Source organism: Phalacrocorax carbo, chromosome 13, assembly GCF_963921805.1.
Source record: "Phalacrocorax carbo chromosome 13, bPhaCar2.1, whole genome shotgun sequence".
In the NCBI taxonomy this organism is placed as follows: domain Eukaryota; kingdom Metazoa; phylum Chordata; class Aves; order Suliformes; family Phalacrocoracidae; genus Phalacrocorax; species Phalacrocorax carbo.
In genome coordinates, this window is record NC_087525.1 from 3,434,367 (window position 1) to 3,454,454 (window position 20,088).

A 20,088-nucleotide genomic window follows, 5' to 3' on the forward strand; every position below is an offset into this window, starting at 1 on the left:
AATTCCCTCTTCAAGAGGGAACGCAGGATAGGGAGTACTTTAGAAGAAACTTCTATTTACAAGTTCTAATAGCTTTTAACACGCTGATTTCTTTCATGAGACATCTCAACCACTTATAATGTATTCTTACATTTTCAAATATCAAGCAAACGTAGTGACAGATGCTGCGAAGCAGCCGAGGAGATAGCTCTCTCCCTGTGATTGAGTTGTTATGTATTCCATTAGATAGTGCTGCTCAGCTGAGCTTTTGAAGGTGGAAGGTAAGATTAACAGAGAAGGAAAGGCTTCTTATTAATTAAAGTGATGCACTGCCAATTGTCAGGGCGATCAAATATTGGTTCGGTCTTACCACTGCTGCTTACTTTTAATAGGTATGAGTACATTTGAAGGAGGTGACGGAACTGCCCAGCAGAGCACAGGCTGTATGCAAAGCCACAGCCTCACCGCTCACCTTGTTTAAGATCAGGTTTGTGCAGACTGACAAGACAAAGACTTATGAGAAGAACAGTTCAACAAGTGCAAACGGACCATGGCATTGAACCCGAACCCGAAACCGTTCGTTACTTGAGCAGCGTAACAAGGCACTTTATAAGCAGTATGCTTATTAGTTGTAAGTGCCGCAGCAAAGCTAATGATTTTTGTTTTAGTTGGAGTTCAGATTCTCACTTTCATCAGCATTATCTTGCCAAATATGTTCCCAAGCTTATTTTAATTTAGGATTTGACACTAGCGATTGCCTTTTTTTCCCCTCAAAGGATGAATTAGTTCACAATAAAAGATGCATATTAGGCAATTTATTATGCTAATGACTTGCAGAAAAAAGCCAAATTACCTTGGTGGTGGATTATATTGAACAATAAAAAACCACACTCGTCGCAATTCTCAGTGAACACATAGTTTAGCTGTAGTTAGCTCCAGGAAGTTTCCCGGTAATAGTATCCACATTAGAGACAAACAGACATGCATTAGCAGTAACCACATTCATAGTGAAACAATGCAGACAGATCTCACTCAGATTTGTAATTATGTCTCATTACCCTTCAGTAGTCATTTTTAGCTCAGCTTGGAAGCAAAGCTTGTGTGATCATGGCATATGGTGCATGTGCTGGCATTTCCTACCTGATTATTTTAAAATCTATCATCTGATTTCAACCAAACTGGAGGAGAAGTTGAGACTGAAAAGACATTAAGGTTTGTACAAATTTTATGCAAACAGGGAGTCAGGTAGAGTAAAAAGCTGACATTAATGCTCCTCATTGATATAGAAGCTTGCCCTGAAAATATGAATCCACGGGAAACAGCTTCTGCATTGCTCGCAGAACCGTCCCTCACTTTGAACTGTGAAACGTTTCCCACCTTACGCTGTGTGCCCGGCCGCTTTCGCTCACCTCCCTGCGGCCGGGGGACACGCGTTTCAGGGCACGGGGCTATTAGTCAACTGGAAAAGTAGGAGAGAGAGTTGCTGCAATGTAATATCTACACATCATTAAGTTTACACAGGGATTAGGATATAGGTGAAGAGAAACATTTTCAATGCAACCTTGAAATGATGGATAAATTAACATTCCTAACTCCAATAAAAGCAAGATTATAAAAAAAATTTACATGAGACTATAAAAATTATTCTTTCAAGTTGGATCAATAACAAGATTCAATCAGACACAGAGTAAACTGTTCCGTGATAATGGCAGGAGATAAAATAATCAGTCTTAAGTGAGCAAGAAAATAAATAAATCAATAAAATTGAGGAAAAAAGGGAAAGTGGCCTGAACACTAACCCTGCACCAAGTCTATAAAACATCTGAACAACCTAAATCAGAGGGAAGGAGCTCACGCACAGAGACTCTTCCAGATTCTCCAGCGCTACGAAAAGCCAGCAGCAGTGTCAAAAGGATGCAGTGTCAGCAGTCTTGACCACACAAAATGAAAACAAGTCCTTTTCAGCAGATGGTTAAAGGGATTATTACCAATAAGAATAAAAGCAAATTCCACTGGTCAGTTGAGATTCCTCAATCCACATAACCATGGCCTTTTTCCTCCAATCGCTGCAACTGTTACTTAGCCCCTCTGAGTTAATGCCCCTGGCATAAACATTGCGCGTATTTTCAAGTGACTAATTACAACTCACTTTGTCTTAGCAATTATGTCATCTGCATTTCGGAAATTAAGCTTTTATATATATAATTGGTATTCATTTCCCTGTTTGGGGGAAAAAAAAAAGTGGTCAAAGCCTGCATCTTCCTCCACCGGTTATTGTGCGCAGAGAGACCGCATCGCTATGGAGAGGCAATGCCATCGCACAAAAAGCAAGGACAGTGACCTGGAGGTGGGTTAGTGATAAAGGGTTTCACTGTTAGCAACGAAATAACATCAAAAGATGGAGCTGCAACTTACTGGTTATGAACTAGCATATTATGAAAACGAGCATTTTCGGTGTGTCCTGTCGCAGGAAATGTTTTACCTGCTATAAAAACAGCAGCTTTTGTAAATTATTAAACTCTCGAGCTTCTTTTCAGCATTTAACAAGCTGTGAAAGTTGTTTACAGCGTTGGATATACGGCACCACTTTTATCCTCCAAAGTAGCAACAAGAGAAATGAAACGCCATCTTTTCCTCTGTTTTGCACTGTGTTCAGGTATGCCATATGAAAACAAATCTGTTATATACATAATTACCTAGGACCAATTTAAAGTTCAGCATCAGTTTGTAGGAAGAACTACCTATTTCTTTCGTGATTATCCTTAGCAGAAAAGCTGACAGCGCTTAGAAGAGTGGCTGCAGCATTAGAGCAAGTAGGATCTGTCTGTTCCAAAATGCAGTCTCTGAGTAAAGCTAACGTCTGGCCTGCATGGGGCGGGTACATTTTCCAGTGCAGAACGTGAGTTAAGAGGGATGACTTTTTTGCTGCCTGGACATGGGTACGAACCGTTTGACACCAAGACAGCAGTGTTCGCATGGAAGGAACCTGCCTGGCCAGCACACGTACTCTCTGTTAGCAAATTATGCTTTGACCAGGTGAGGTATTTATACCTGGAGATTTTGCCATTATGGGCAAAATGCATCCAGTTTGGATACACCCAAAGAAATATCTTCCAGTCTAGACAGGACCTCAGTTTTGACAAAGCTTCACTTTCTGCTTTACGATAAAAAACTGTAACTGATGATTTCCTGATTTCCCTACAGCTTACTCCATCCCCCCATTTCAATACACGATCTAGTTACTTGTGAACTGACGAGTAATTTTATTACTCATGGTTGTGTGCCTATCATTCACATGAAAAACCACAGCACAAGCCGAAGCATGTACTACAAGGAAAAAACCACAAATTTTTAAAAAATTCAATCTAAACCCACAAAAATACCATGAAGAAGCTGTGACCAAGACAACAGGCGCAGATTCAAGCCCTGAGCTTCCTGCTCTCCATCCTGCATGACACCAAGCACGTCATTTGAGCACGCTGTGCCTGGGGACCTATCTCTAAACCAACCACAACAGCCGCTAGGATGCTACACGTGTATGTGGAGAGATGATTTTGAAACCTGCTTCCTTTTCCATGTGTTTCCATGGAAAATTAGCATCTCCCTCTGCTAATGGTGCTCAATTTGGTAAGACAGGCAAGCTCAGTGAAAAACACAAAGTTTAGGCAACTGCCATTTTTCTGTGTACAAAAAGCAGAGCATGTGGGGTATGGAAAAAAAGGCGACGGGTATGTTTGACATTCCAGGCTTTCCTTTTTTTGTAACAGTTCCCCAGCCACTCTCATGGGTCAATGCTTACCCCGAAAGAGGCGTACAAGGGTTCAACTGCATATTTGTATGAATTTCACTCCTTTCAGCAAACAGATCCGTTCTGCCTTAATGTAGCCATCTCTAGATTAAACATTTTGTCAAAACTACTCAGACTTGCTCACTGCTGAATGGAAAGCGCAACTCTCCTGACTTAGAGAGAACAATTTTATTGTGGGATGAATTGTCCTTTAGAAAAGTTGCCCTTCCACCGCCTCGGGAGGCTGCCTAGAGATCAATTTAAGACTGTATGTTTAACGCAGGTGATGTGGAATACAAAACGATTTTCTGGCCCTGCATTTATTGCCCTTTTGTGTCGGGCGTATAACATGTTTACTCTTAGGCAACTAGGGAAAAGATTATTCAATTAAATGTACAAAACTGGGTAATTTAGAAAGATAAATTATGATGGTGCATCATGGCAGCCCCACAGTGCTATTGGAAACAAGAGTCCCGAGTTTTGGTAAGAGTACTGAGGCAGTGCTTAAATGTACATCTAAGGAAGAAGGGGCAGAAATACGATTACTGAATACAGCATCTGCTAAGAAAGTAAGCACACGAGAGCAGCTGTAGTTAGTGAGGCTATGGGCCATCTAACCCAGCAGCACATTCATAGAGACCTTGGGAGGTCTCTGTATTTTGAGGAAACATATGTCTGTCTTGTCTGTCCAGCTGTATTTCCTCTCAGATCTTCCTTCATTCTCCTTTCAAAGCACTGGTCATTCGATTTAGGAACACTCATTAATAGTTTGATAGAGGTAGATCCATGTTAAGAAGTTCTGACTACAGCTAAAAATAGTAATATGCCACACTGTTCATTTAGGGTGTCACGTATGTGCCATGACGACCACTGATCAATTCGTGTTTTTAATATAAACCAAGCCCTTTATTTCATACATGGAGCCACATCGCCTCAGGGCAACACGCAGAGCAAGCAAGCATTTTGGAGACAAAAGGCCTCAAAGACAGCCAAAATCCAATAATTTAGCCTATAATTTAGATCATGACAACAACTACTGATGGTTTGAATTCTCTGAGCTTTTCCTCTTGTCACTGCTAGCACCAGTAAACAGGGAGTTAACAGCAGGAGACAAGAAGGCTTTGCAAAGTGTCCCCCTCAGTGGCATTGATCGGTGTGGCATGTATTGCCACGTCCCCTTGGCTGCCCAGCACGCTTCCCCTCCCTGGCATTTAATTCAGAGCAGCATCCACCTGAATCAGAGAGGTCCGGCTGCTTAAAATGAGAGATGACATTTTCATGAAACCAAATAAACCTAGGAATGGCAGATGGTGTGTGTGTGCAGGGAGGGAGGTGGAGGAAGCAGAGCGTGGTTTAAAAAAAGTATCTGCCCCAAATACAGTGCAAACTACAATCAAATTACAAGCATTGGTAAAGGGAAGGGAAGGAAATAATCCTCTGACAAAGGTATCGGGAGTGTGCTGGAGTGTAACCAGTGTGGTTAGGGTAACTCTGTGGACCCAGCAAGCAAAAAAGAATCAGCCAGGTAACAGGGCGCACCCAGGGATCACGCGCTTCATATCTATCAGAGAAAGCACGCATGAGCTGCGCTCTCCAGAAACATCTCCAGGCAGGTTTGCAGCAAAGCCTCCAGCAGGACAAGTTAGAGCTGAAAAGCCCAGAGGCAGCAGCCACCAGGGGATGTGTGCGCCGGGTGAAAGCCTACCGCAGACACATCCCCTCTCTATTTAAATACCCGCTCACGTTTAAGCTCACACTGACTCTCATAATGTCCAGGCTACACTCAAAGATGTTGACAGTGTTCAAAGAGCCTGGTAGTTAAGTTGAATATATATTTTTTTTGGAACGTGTTATATAAGCCCAGCAAATCCATCAGTGTCTTGGAGATCACCATAGAAACAGGCTGACAACTCTCCGCGCAGGCGGAAGAAGCCCTGATCTCAGTTTGGAAAAGATGCTGATGTGACCGGCCGAACACACGGACCTCCCGCCCTCCTTTCCAGCATCACGGATTCCTGGTGACCACGTGCTCTCAGCCTTTTGCCGGCAGGATTAGACGGAGGGTTTCCAACTCCACGGAGCGATACATAAGACACCGAATCATTTTCTACCGAAGAAAATAAGACGTTGAGTCTCTATTCCAAAGTAAAGATCACAAAACAAAATTAGCTAACGTGATATTTCTGTAAGGAAAAAGACTGCTTTAACTATCTGAATTGCAAAACAGTGGGGTTCCTGCGCACTCGAAGGTGCAGTGGTTGCTGCCGTTACCCCTTTTTTGGTGCTGCCTGGTACGTCTTCCCAATGGCCTGGGCCACAAGAATAGAGAGAAATCACACCACCTACGAGGCCTGAGGCTAGAATTGCTCTGCTGGAGGGGGAAAAAGGGGTAAAAGAAAGGCTCAATGCTATTCAAGGGGACATCTACTTACTGGGGACATCTTACAGCCCCTCCATTTTTTTCTTGCTCTTGAACTAGAAAAATTCCCATGGGCTTTATTCTTTGCTGAAGTATCTTCCTGGACAAATACTCATGTGAAGTAGGAAATGTGTGTGTTTCCACATAATTCTTCAAATTAATAGACAACAAACTAATTGATTGAATTAATAAATCATAAATACTAATTGTACTTGAATGGAGAAGTATCCAACCATTCCTGTGCGTTGACCTGAAAATATATTCTGCAGATTAAAGTGTTTATCTAAATTTCGATTTGATGACAGCAAATCTTTTAATCAATCTCTCATCATTTTACGACTTCAACTTAAAACCATTCCGATCCGTCAAAAGGAACTGACATTTAGTCAAAGAAAATGATGAATTTCTCTGCACTGCAGCGAATGCTCAAATGCTCGAGTTATCTCAAGCTTATATATTTCTTAGCCAAAGCTTGTCCCAAAGTGAATTCAAATATGTATTTACACAGCAATTATGGCTCAGTACAATTTAAACTCTAGTGAAAAACACAGAAATATTAATGGGTGGTACTAAATGGTAAAACACAGTAAATTTCATTTTGTTTCAATTTCTTTTCCATGTTTCAATGTACAGTCACAAGTTCAAGGTAATTTATATTTCACACCACTATCCCTGAAATGTTTATTTTCAGTACATTTACTTGTGTAGTCCCAAATTTAAGCATGTTTTAGAATAGTTAATAATCCATAATGATGACTATAGCAGAGGTCCACAGAATTCTTCAGCTTTTTTTTACATTATTCCATTCTATCCTCTGATTATGCTTATTGCACTTAATAATTTATTAATGTTATAATGCAAACACAGTGGTATATTTTACTTAAATATGTGCTGTGTTTGATTTCTTTTAGTGAATTAAAGTAATACAGGGAGGCATGCAGAGGCCTAGGGTTGAAAAACCTAGTTTCTAAGAAAATGCTTACTTAAGCTGTGGCTTTAGCTGGAGAAACCTTTGGGGAAATCACAACATTAGCAGATGGCTTTCAGTATTTATGTAATAATTCATCACTACCAAATAAGAATGCTGATTCTTTCTCAATTAAGCTGTACTGTGTCCAGTTTTCACAGACACAACTGTTCCTATTTCCCTTTGAAAGGAAGGTCACTGGTCAGCGACCGACTGAGCCACTAGTTACTAGTTGTTCACCACCCCTTAGTGCAGTTGAATGGTTTATTCTGTTAGCACCCTGATTTTTGAGAATAGGGACCAAGTGATTACTTAGGTAGGGGAATCGGGTAAGAGCCTGAATGCTGATGTGGAATGCAGAGCGGTGTTGATTACAGTTGCAGAGATTTAGGGTCAGCGCACACTATTTTGATGGGTGCAAGTTAATCCCTCCAAGCCTTATGTAGCCTGGTACCAGAATGTCTTTCTGAGTTTATTAATTGACCGAAAGAGTTATCAGTTTTACCATTCACCTAGGTCAGACATTCTGGTTTCACCTCAGCGTTAGGGTTTACTATTGATATGTAATACAGAGTCAGTGTGAACTTTGCTAATGACTTCACTGCTCATTATTCCTAACTGCTCTGGAAATATGAAGAAAGCTGAAGTAGGGAAAAATCATCTCATTTTCCCCATATGAACCGTTCCTACATACAGTCATACTGAATGATAGCTAATGCAACTGGTTCTTCATTTCATACAGCAAGGATTATTTAGGCATTAACAGTATACTAAAACCAGGTATAGCTCCCTGGATCTCTGAGCAGGCCCACATAGGGCTCCATAATGCACGTGGAAGAGCAAACCAGTACAAGGTCCAGGGCTGCAGGTCTACAGACATAGTGGGGTAGGAAGGGATTATTTCTGAAAACCACCTGACCTTCACCCAGTTCAAACCTCAGCAAGCCCAAAGTTCAGCAGTTTAGAACCATCAAGTTTAATAACTGAACACACATATTTCACTGCTGAAAAAAAGTATTCCTTGAGATGGTGGGAAAGTTAATCTATACTCAAGTATTTTATAATATTGATATAAGAAAAGTAAAATCTAACAGGCAGATAAATCTTACTGGGGCAAAAGCTCAACCTGCATAAACACATTCAGGAAGATGGTTTTGCTTTTTGCCTTTAGATATTTTTAATGTGAAAGAAAATAAAAGCACCATATGAACATGACCCTATCCTTGCCCTTGTTCCCGCACAGCGCAGAAAAACGCGTCAGTAAGGTAGTAAACAGCGCTGGTCTGAGTGGTCAGTACAGCAGTTGTGATGAAACCACAGGTGATGTCTTGGCTGGATCCAACACAACAGACCAGGTCACCTGGCCTACACCTCATTCCTTGCCGCCTTTTTTATAATGGGTGACTCTGGCATAAGTGAAGGACAGAAGGCTTCGCAGATCCTTTTGGGTCCTTTCTCAAGTGCCCTGTACCTCCTCCCTTCAGCATGACCAAGAAAGCACATCTGGTAACAAAATGCAAATACCCCCTTGTGATAAAATGATGCGCGTCCATGTGCATCCAGCTTGTCGTGGTGCACCTTCTGCGCCCCATGACATGGCAGGTGCAACAGGCGAGCTAGGCGGTTTCCCCTAATGAAGGGCAATCCTTTCTCCATCCCTGGAGGTATTTAAAAGAAGGGTAGACGTGGTGCTTGAGGATATGGTTTAGTGGTGGCCTTGGCAGTGACAGGTTAGCGGTTGGACTCGATGACCTTAAGGGTCTTTTCTAACCTTAACGATTCCATGATTCTATGAACAAAACTGTCCTTGAGTGTACGACGGAATGCACGCTACACAACTGGCAAGGAACAACTGCAAAACACTCGCAATCATGGGACACAGGAAAAACTTGCAGCTTCTTTGGCTAACAGTTTCCCTTGGGAGGGTATAGAGGTGTGGAAAAAATGGTGAGAACAAGAAAAAAAGGGGGAAATAGTTCAGCTGTAATGACAATTTGTGTTATGTTTCCTATGCAGAGAGATGGAAAAAAGTATTTGCTGATACTTGTGCAAACAACTTACTGTCTACTACATTCAATTTGATTTTCTATATGTGGAAATAGATGTTATTATGAATATTATTACTGGTCATAAAAATTACACTAGTCTTACCCTAAGAACAGCGATAATACTCAGCTATAATGTTCAGCGCTCACCCTATCTGGCTGCAAATTTCACAAGTTGACTATTTGTACTCTAATGAAATACTTCTTCACTTTATCTTACTTTATCTGCCATCAATTACACTGAATTATGACTGATTCTTCTAATACAGGTTTTTTTCTTTCATTCCATTTAAGACAAGACTTGCAAGGAGTGCTCACAAGCAATTCAAAACATAACATTAGCCTTGCTGTCTTCCGGATGTTTTCAGAATTATTTCTGTATTTTTTTAACGTGGGATTTGCGTTCCAAACAAAGGCTTGTGACTGTCACTGACAATAAAATCTTAACTTTCTCTGCATTGCTTTCCATTTCCCTAATGAATCGAAGATCTAATTTTTGCTTTTTCCTACTGTTGATACATTCTGGAGAGATTTTTACTTTGCTAGTTTCCCAGTGACAATGAGAATTTCTTTTTCTCAGAGGAACGGGAAAGTTTAAAGCTCGGCAGCATGAGAGGTTTGGCTTGGTTTTGCCAGCACACATTATCTTTAAATTTATGCAAGCTGAATCTCATATGCCAAGTTTTTAAAATTAATCTAGAGTCTCTCACAATCCCCCATGGTTTTCACAAACTGAAAAGTTTATGGGTGAAACTGTTGAAAAATGCCTCTGGATTTTTTTTCTGCCTTGGCACATGCAAAAAGCATCTGCAGACACCAACCATTTTGTTTCAGAATCAGTGTGCCCACCTTCCTTTGTGTGTGATAACGGTGAGAAGCCACGGCGCTTCAACTGAGCCAAGGAGCTTAAACACCGGTAAACTATAATCCACCCTCAAACATGTCATCACTCTCCAAAGCAGAAATATCCCACTAGTTCAGGAAGGGATAACAACGTTAAAGCAGCTTTTTCATTGACATTATCAGGTTGCCTCACTTCTTCTGTTTGAAGGAACTCTTTCTGGAAAGCTTTTGTTTTCTCAGTCTTAATGCATACATCCATACCGCACACTGAGAGGGCTAAGGAGTGCACGCAACGCCGCAGCCCGCGGCCCATCGATTTGTCCCTGCCCCTACTCTGGACTGTTCCTACGACCTCGCCACAATGCCTGGGCAAATTCGGGTGTTAGCTTACTTACGCACCGCCGCTCAAAGACGGTACGGGCAGGAACGCGTGAGGTTTAACTCCCTCTGCCCTCCACACTCCTCCGATATGATCGGCACACCCTAAAACTCGCGCAAGTCTTCAGGCCATACCGCAGCGCAGGCAGTGAGTGCTCCTGGCATCGTGCCGGAAGAATGCCCTGGCAGGCTCCAACAAACATCCTGCAGGGTTACAGACACTGAACTGAAACTCATAAAAAATTAATTATTACCTCGGAACCACGTGGGGAGAGCCAGGGCAAAATCGTGGGCGGTGTGGGTGTGGACAGTTTGCTCTAGAGGCTTCTTCCCCTACACACCATAGATGAAAACCAGTTCATGCCCAACAGCCCCTGGTAGAGGAATCAGCCCCTCATCTGTTCCAATTTACTAGCGATAGTATCTGCACAGGAACTCTTTTATTTAAGTTAAAAAAAAGTCTGCTATTTGATACAACCTTATTTGGAAAAAAAAAATTAGTATGATAAAGAAATAATACAAATAATTCCTTCAGAAATTCTTTTAAGACTGAAACTAGAATTTGACAGTGACTCAATATTAACATTTATGAAAATGTTGAGCATTTATCTCTCGATATATTTTATGAGCATTCTCCTCAGCGAAGGTAGAGGTCTATGATTTGCAAGATTTGTGTCGTTCATATACGGGAAAGTTGCAGCTGTCTTCTAAGTTGAAGTGTTACAATTTCTAAATGAGCAGAATAAAAAAATATTGAAGTGATTCAAAACATCATAAAAGTCAAGAAGTTTTGCCAGTTTTAGATGAAGAATCAGGGTGAATATCATTTTCTCCACTACCTTCACCAAAGCATGCAATTGACATCGCTCACTCTCCATCATGAAGTCCAGCATTAGCTTCCTGCCAGCTTCTTGAGGAAATGCTCCTAGTGTGGGCCATCTTCTCAAACAACTGAGGACAACAAAGCATAAGGAATGACAAAGGGCAGCAGTGAAAGGGTTATCTTTTGCTAAGTTACTCATGCAAAGAGGGTAATTTTCTGTACAAAGCAGCCTTGCAATCAGTTATTTATAATCTGACATCAAACCTGATTAAAAGACATTCATGGTTATGGTTTTCTCTCATACATAATGGATTCCTAATTCCTTTTCTTCCACTAGTTTCTTGTAATGCCATTTACAGTTCACATCAGAAAACTGCGGTGTTGTTCAGTGTTGACTTGACTGGCATTTTACTCTAAGTGTGCCCATTTTTTCTGTCCAGTTTGGATTCTCTAATTGAGTTCAGAAGGACTGGTATTGAGTGAGCCAGGCTGGCTGCGCTGCTTGACATTCATTGCTCATTTGTTGCAACTCCGAGACCTCCGCCTGTTACAAGTCTCAGCCTCTCATGACACCTCTCTTCAGGACTTTACGTCACCTGTGCATTTGCTGTCATCTCTGTTGCTTTTGATGATGCAGATAATTTCTTAAATAAATCTAACAGTGAATCTGTAATTTGAATAATGTAAGAATCACACTCTGCAGGGTAGGATTTGCATAGGTTTTAATGGAAATATCTGTGCTTGTTTAAACCTTCAAAACACATTTTAGGTTACATGAATATTCTCGGCTGGACTACTTAATGATCACCTACAAGCACCTTTGTTTACAGAGTAGGTTAAATAATACAGTTAATTCAGCAGGGCACAGGGGTGAAACTTTTTTTATCAGCTCCAAACACATACAACAGTCTGCTGGTGCCAAGTGGTGTGACGTGGTTGAAAACCAAGGCAAGTTTGTTGACAAACAAGCTAAGGTTCATGTACCTTTCAGATGAACCTCTGGCAGATTTTCAGTGAACTTGGGCTGATACAATATTTCTCTTTAAGCAATGTGAAAACAGCCATTTTGAATCCCTCCAAACTACCATTATGTGAATAAATGATTTTTAAAGTTCAACTCTGGTTAAGAATATTCTAGGTTAACACAAAAAAAACCACAAACCATTAGAAAGAGCAGATTAGCCAATCCTCCCCCTCCCACCCCAAGCCCTGTTTTATTTCAATTCCATGCATTTTATTAACAGCAATAAAAATTTGGAAAGAAAAGACCTGATGAACATGGAAACTTCAATGCTGTCCGCAGGACTAGTGACATCTAGGTCATGAACAAACCCCTGGTTCAAACGTTGTAGAGCAAGTATTTAAACACTGGTCTTCCGCTTCCCAGCCAAGTGCCCTAACTCCCCGGCTACCGTTTACACTGGGAAAGGATGCTCAGTTTGCCTTGTCAAAGTTGCTCCAAGATTAAGCTAGGCTAAATAGGTGCAGTAATGACTGCGCTGTATGACAGGCAGCAGACCCAATTAGGAGAGCGATATCTTGATTACAGCCCTTGCTCCGCTGACTAACCCTTTGTAAACAAACAAAGGAATAAAATAATGATACTAGGGGAATTCACACTGAGTATTTATAGCCCAGTCTAATACACCTAATGAAATCAGAGAAAACAGTATTGATCGCTGATTCATCCAGGGCTTTATTCCATGTACCAAACACAAAACCAATGCCAGACACTGTGAACTCGTTAACGGTGGTTTTCCGAAGGCTCTTTGCCACTTGCTGCTTATCTGTAGCGTGAGGGTAACTCATGCCTGACACACCTTAGTTAATTAGTAGACGTTGGAAATGCAGTTTCCATTTTTCCCTTTCCCGCCTCGCCAAACACTGGTATTTGTTAAGACTGGAGAGCAACCTTTGGAGAACAGGGTGCAGAAGAATGCCCTGCTGCAAGCGAAATGACTGTGTGAGCACCCATCCATTCCAGCGATGCTACTTGACAGGCCAGTAACACCCCATATGATCTCAATCCAAACAATCTCATTAGCTTCTCTGACACAAACCATCAGCGGTAACATTTCTCTTGCCTTCACAATACAATTACGGTGGGAGGAGACCTCCAGAACAGGCTAAGAAACATTCTCTTTGAAGAAGCACAGGCAAAGACCGCATGGGAGCAATGCTGGCTCTAAAAGCTCCCTTAATATGCAAAAAATGATAAATATTTCCATAATGCTGCAGGCCATACCAGTGTCTACAGCTAAGGGAAATTCGTTTTGAAGAACAGGGATTGTAGGCAGTCATTCAAAGCCACACATAGAAAAATCTGACATAAGACTGGGCTGCAAGTCTCAACCGTAACTAAGAAAGCTCAACATTGTTTTAGCTGAGTATAGAGAAAAAAACAAGTCAAATTAGGTGCCGATACTAAAACTTCAGTAAAACCCCTTAATTTTATTTATTTATTTAACAAAATGGCATCTAAAAGACAACTCCATTATCATTTGCTGAGGATGCGTAAAAGATTTTTTTATTGTTTTGTCCAATGCAAATAAAGCTTTACCTGCTTCTGTCCTTATCTGTTATAAAGGGCTTTCGTCTGCAGTGAGGGCAACACAACGAATGGCTCACTTGCAGTTTGCAGTATTCGCTATCATTGAAACCTCTCATGAGAGTCCTTTATAAAACTGGAAAGCGAGCCAAGGGAATGCATAATAAATATAGAACAGCAAAGCCCTTTCATAAATGAATGAATGAATGAATAAGTGAATGACTTGTTACTGTAAATACAAAATATCTGAATTCTGAATGCTTACCCTGAAAGTAATTCCAACAGAAACATTTTATTTCACTGCTACAGCTCATACTTATCTCAGAAAATCAAAAAAAGGCTAGCATTGTTGGAAACTGGAAGCATTTTTACAGATCCTCACAGATGTCTAAATATATTGTCTTATGTTAATTGAAAAAACCAAGATTTTTTTTTTCTTTTTTTGACTGATCTCTTTTCAAGTGGTGAGTGGGCATATCTTAATTAATCCCGTAATGATTTTTGAGATAGTGACACCCCATCTAGAATCCTGCTCATCTAGTGTCTTTGATTTCAGTGCACTAAAATGCCAAATGTTTGGCCTAATGACATTTAATCATACAGGGAATCAGTAGGTGGTCTTCCACAGTATCTGAATTACTGAACTCTATTTATCCAGAAAGAAACAGTATGGGTTCAGACAGTATTGTTATTTTACTACCAAAAGGAAAAAAAAAAAAAAAAGAGTTAAACTGAGCAAAATAATCATCTGTGAACTAAAAGCCATGTAGACCAAATACCGTCTGTGTTCCCCATCCTGCAGCCCTTTTCTCAGGAGCCTCTTCGCTGGCAGGACGAGAGGCACATGCAGACCCACAGAGCATGCGACGGGAGGGCACCCCCGGGCACCCCCCCACCAAAACACTCTTACATATCCCACAGGAGTATCTGAAATCCTGACTTTTCTAAAAAGGGGAACATTTTGTATCCTTTGCCTAATCACCACTGTTAGAATATTTTAGGTGAAATAAAGATGTTTGAATTGCTCTACAACCCATTCAGTGCCGCTGCAGGCAGGACACCTTACCAGTTATTGAGAGCCCCTGGGGCCCTGGGAGGGCAGGACACCCGAAAGGCTAGCACCACTGAAGGCTAATTTTATTGTCATTAGACCCTGAAAGCAGTTAGCTTTCCCGGGGAAATAATATGACTTTTCTTGCATTTAATATTTAAAATGTCATTTAAATGTTAATAATTAATGTCAGACTACTTTTAATTTCTATCAGCGAAAGCATATGCTGCAGTCGATTCCATTTCCAGTGGGAGGAAAACTGTGGGCACTGTAGTCTTTTGTTATTAAAGCATTACAGTAGCAGTGTGAGTCCGTTAATTTGTCATAATTTTCTCATAGGATAATATTTACAGTATTTCAGAATCTATGTACGTGATCAGCATTTTGTACCCGCTTGGCAGTCGTATCTGAACATCTGCTTTCACGGTTCACGTTCGCAGGGCCCGGTTCTTCCAGTGCCGACACGCGTGCAGGCGACTACGGCGGCAGCACGCTGCTGGTGTCACGGGGCTCACGGCGGCTCTTCGCAGCCGTGCCAGCAGCTTCCGCAACCGTCGCTCTTTGTGGCGGATGCACCGCTGCAATTCGGGGCCCGAGACAGCCTTTGGGCGAACCAACGCTGCCGAGATCTTTCCTTAACGGCACCGCTGGGTTTTAACAGTTTGCCACATATCAAAGCAGTATATTGGGGGGGAAGGAAGGGAAGGAAGAGAAACCATTAAAAGAAAGTCACAAAGGGGCGGGGTAAATGGCTATACTATATCACGCACTGGCTTTCCTCTGCTCCCCTTCTCTTCTGAAACACAGTGGAGCTGAAAACAGTATGCACATCCACTAGAAGAACAGAAAAGTTGACAAAGGAAAAGAAAAAAAAAATTAAAAACCCTGCACAGATTAAGCTACCAGAGAAAAATGATTAAAAAACCCCACAGCTTTTAGAAACACTCAGCAATTTTAATATAGCATAAAAGAAACTTGCAAAATACATTTCAAAGAGCATAAAAGAGAAGAAAGAACAACTCATCTAGCACTATCACAAGAAGTGAAACAAAAATGTTCACTCTAACAGCCAAATTTATACTTTTACAAAGGAGAGATGAAAGGACGCGATCACATGGATTTCGGAATAAGCTATTTCAGTGTATATATAATGTACTTGAAAAGCAATGTGTGTCTGCAACTGAAAGGGATGGAATACAGGCGATACCTGGAAAGGCACGTGCCCTGTTCCCCCGCCTTGCGACTGGACTGACCACAACCAAAACGCCTCCTGGGGAACGGGTGCCTCTCCTGTCCCTCAAAATCTTGAGGAAGAGGTTTTCCTCAGTGAAGAAGTACTGAAGATCTCACCAATTCTTTTGCAAGCCTACTCTAGTGTTACATTACTCTTTGTAGCTCAAAGGCTTTTCCTAATGTCAAACTTGTATCACAGTTGCTGCGCTTTAAGCCCTTGGTTATTAATCTGACATACTGTGGACGCGGAGAACCGATTACTTCATTTAAGTAAGCTTTTACATAATTGATGGCTTATAATGGCTTTTGTCAGCCCGCTCCTAACTAAACAAAGCACTCTTCCGACCTTGTTGCCGTTCTCCTCATTCTCCTCCATTTTTCCCAAATGCCCCGTTTTCCCCGGGGTGCAGCGCCCACAAGCGAGTGCCGCGCTCCAGCCGACGCCGTACACTGAGAGCAGCACAAAACGATCACGTCGCTTGTCTTGCAGATTATGCCATCCTCTCTGAGCATTCCAGCGCGAGGCTTGCCTCCCCGGTAAAAGGCTGGCACTGCGGCGCTTATGATTCATGATACCCTCCAAATTCCCTCCTGCATATTCGTAGCGTTCCGTTTCCCCCCCCCCCGCCTGAATTTGAGCAGATGATGACTCCTACCCAAGTGTAATAGCTTACACTTCTCACTGAATCCTGTTCTCATTGGAGGCCAGACAGTTTTTCAAACTTGTCAAGTTTCTTCTGAATTTTCATCGTGTAGCCCCTTTCAACCAGTACTACCTGCAGCTATAGGTGCTATGTGTTCCAGCAGACCCGTCATTCATGAAAATGATCCAAGACTAGACTTTGGAGGAATCGTGCCTGTAAGAGGCCTTGCATTTTCGAAGCGAACCACAGACCACTGCTCCATCTGGACACTGCATTCATCTTACCTTAATTCATCTACGTTCTTTTGTTTTCCTTATGGGAATACCACATGCAACGCTGCCCAAAGCTTCACCTCTGCTGGAGTCTAATCACGGGACTTCATTTGCCTTTCCTCTAGGAAAGCCTTCTGTGTTATCGTTGAAAGAAATCAGATCGTTGTGATTTAGTTTACTTTTGACAACACTATGCTGCCTCTTATTGATCCCCTATCAGAGGTTAATTGTCTCCAAGGTGCTCACAAATAGTTTATTTATGCCAATATTTTTTCAGGAAGTGAAGTTACACAGACCGGCCTGAATTTTCTCCAGCTCATCCACTCGCTCCTTTTATGACAGCCACTAGGTTTACCAACACATTTATTTTCTGGATCCCACTCATCCTATCTAAGATTTCAAATAAACTTAATAATGGATCTGAGATTGCTTTAGTCACTTTAAGAAAGCCTCTCTGATTAAAGCCATCAGGCCCAATTAATTTGAGATCATTCATCTCAGCTACGTGTTTTGCTCCTTGGTAGCTTAGCTCCGATACTCGGCAATTGGCCTTTTTTGAAATGGAGCCCATAGCTCTTTTTCTCTTTGAAGCAAAGATCTACTTGCACAGGAGAAAAGACAACACCGCCTTTCTTTTTATCCCACTCTGAGCAGGCTTCAGAACAGCCTCCAGACTTTACAGCCCAAATAAACCAGCCTAGCAGAAGGAAAGAAAATCAGCATATTTTTTTGGAAAAAAACCTTTATTTTAATCAGAGGGCTACAGGTGCTGCAGCCAAGAGATTACTGAATAATTTGGCAATTTGGAACCAAATTTATTTCTGAATTTGCCTTCAGAACAGTTGAGTTTACACAACCACGTTTAGCTGAGGTATCAGAAATGAGTCCATAAGAAAACCTATCCATCAGACGCTTTCAGAAAAGCAAATAATCAAATAATTGATTATTTGCAGAAAACTCTTATGCTGGCTGAGATTCTTAACAAAAATTAACCTGTACCAATGGCCAGAAAATACCAAAATATGGGGGGGAGGGGGGGGGGAGGGGGCGGGGAGGAAAAGGAAGGAAGCGACAGCAGATATTCTGCTTAGGGGTGCAGGCAACTGCAGAAGAAATGTGCATTCATCAAACAGGTGAAGTGAAAATACAAGTTGGAGCAAAAACCTGATCAAGTTCCCAAAGCTTTGATGAGATTATAGACTTGCTGTGAAACCAGCGAGCAGCCACCGAGGGAGCCGGTGTGTTACTGAAAGGGATTTCATGAGCTGATAGGTGGGAAATGAAGGGTCCACCCCTAGATCCTGCAAACCGACATTGCAGACACACTAGCATTACAGCATCAGACATGAACCTGGTCCTAGCTAACTGCTTATCTTTTTGCTGGAAGTGACACGCGGGCCGATAGGTGGTTTACCTCCTGTCATTTGTATTTCATAACACAGCCTTTAAAGAAATCACCTTCCTCGCCCATTTAGCAAGGCAGAGGGAATGCCAAAATAAGGTGTGGGAAAGCAGTTTCACAGCATTATTACACAGACCGTGTAACCTTTTCAGACTGCTTTGTATGCAACTACATCACACACCATAAAACAAATCAGTAATTCCCATCTCTAAGAAGAAATGTATCTCTAATCCAACGTTTACCTCCATAACGGATAATACTGCAACTACACAACTGTGAAGTCAACGTGCCATAAATCACTACTAGAGCTCTCCCGTTTCAAAGAGAAAGAAATTTTTTTCTATTAATTAACTTAAGAGGGATACAGACTTAATGGGCGAATCATACTTATCTGTTCACTTACAATAATGCCAAGTATGTCAGGGATCCTGGAATATCTGTAGTAAGGTAAAGTTTGACATCATATGCTGTACAGAGTCATCTAATATTGACAGAAGGCTTGAAAGACTTATGTTTGAGTAAAAGGTGAGAAGCTCGGTTGAATTATCTTCAGATAATTGATTTTTTTCAAAACAAACAATTGAACAATTTTCAAAGTCAAAACAGATGAATATTATCAGATGTAACGCTCAATCTTGTCACCGGTTTTGAAGTTCTCTGCACGCTGAGGAGCACGCTTTCCTCTGCAGCCTCTTGCTCAGCTGAAATAACTGGAAGAAACTTATACTAATTACCACAGGTGAGCTTGTATCTCTGCTCCAGGAATAACACGGTGCCACTTATCCCACTGCTTGTACGTTATGCTTCACTTCTGACACCTGGACTCACTGTCTTTGGACAACAGACTGACAAAGCCACAGGGAAACTTGCACTTTTGTAAAATCATGGGTTGGAGTAAAAAGCCTTCCCAAATAGCAGCAGTAGCCTTCTAGTCAATGCAATTTGACAGCAAAATCCACAAAGTGTTTCCATGCAGTCTCCAGCATGTGATAATTCAGTATATAAATGACTATAAAATACTACCTGCTTCCTGTGTGGCAGGTGAATACAGACGTGCAGTTTGAAAAGAAAACTTCACAGCCAGGTTTGTCTCTGTGTTCTGAAACCTGCCGCGGCACTTGAGGATACAGCCTGGCTCCCATTTTCCAGTTCAGCACATCACCTACACCATCAAACCCGAGACGCGCGCACAAGCGGGTACAGGATGGAAGTACCAGGGCAAACTAGCCAATCTCTGCTTTGGAAAGGCGCTGTCATGCCAAACACAGGTACTGAGGGTAACTCTCCTTCTACAGTAACTTACAGAGCATGACACTGAGAGGAATAACAAAGGAACAGTTCGGCGTTATACGGCTCCAATTCAATGCAATTTGGAGCATGATGATAGACTTTATTCTTGCAAAAATAATAAAGCATTGAGCTGTACATGGGAGTCAGGCCGGTTTCAGCACTAAAACATTGCCTTGGGCAGTTTTCTTATGTGAAGAGAGGAAAAAGGTGATCTAGCTTTTATAGGTAGTGAAATGAAACAATAACTAGGGGCAGGAGTAAAAGAACAAATTTCATATTGTTCAGGTGTACTGTAGGTCAAAAGGGCTGTGCAGAACTGGGCTGTGCCCCCAGATGAGTCCTCTTTAAAGTCACTGGTAAGAATTAGCCACTCAATGGGGGCAGGGGGGAGCTGGGAGAAATGCATT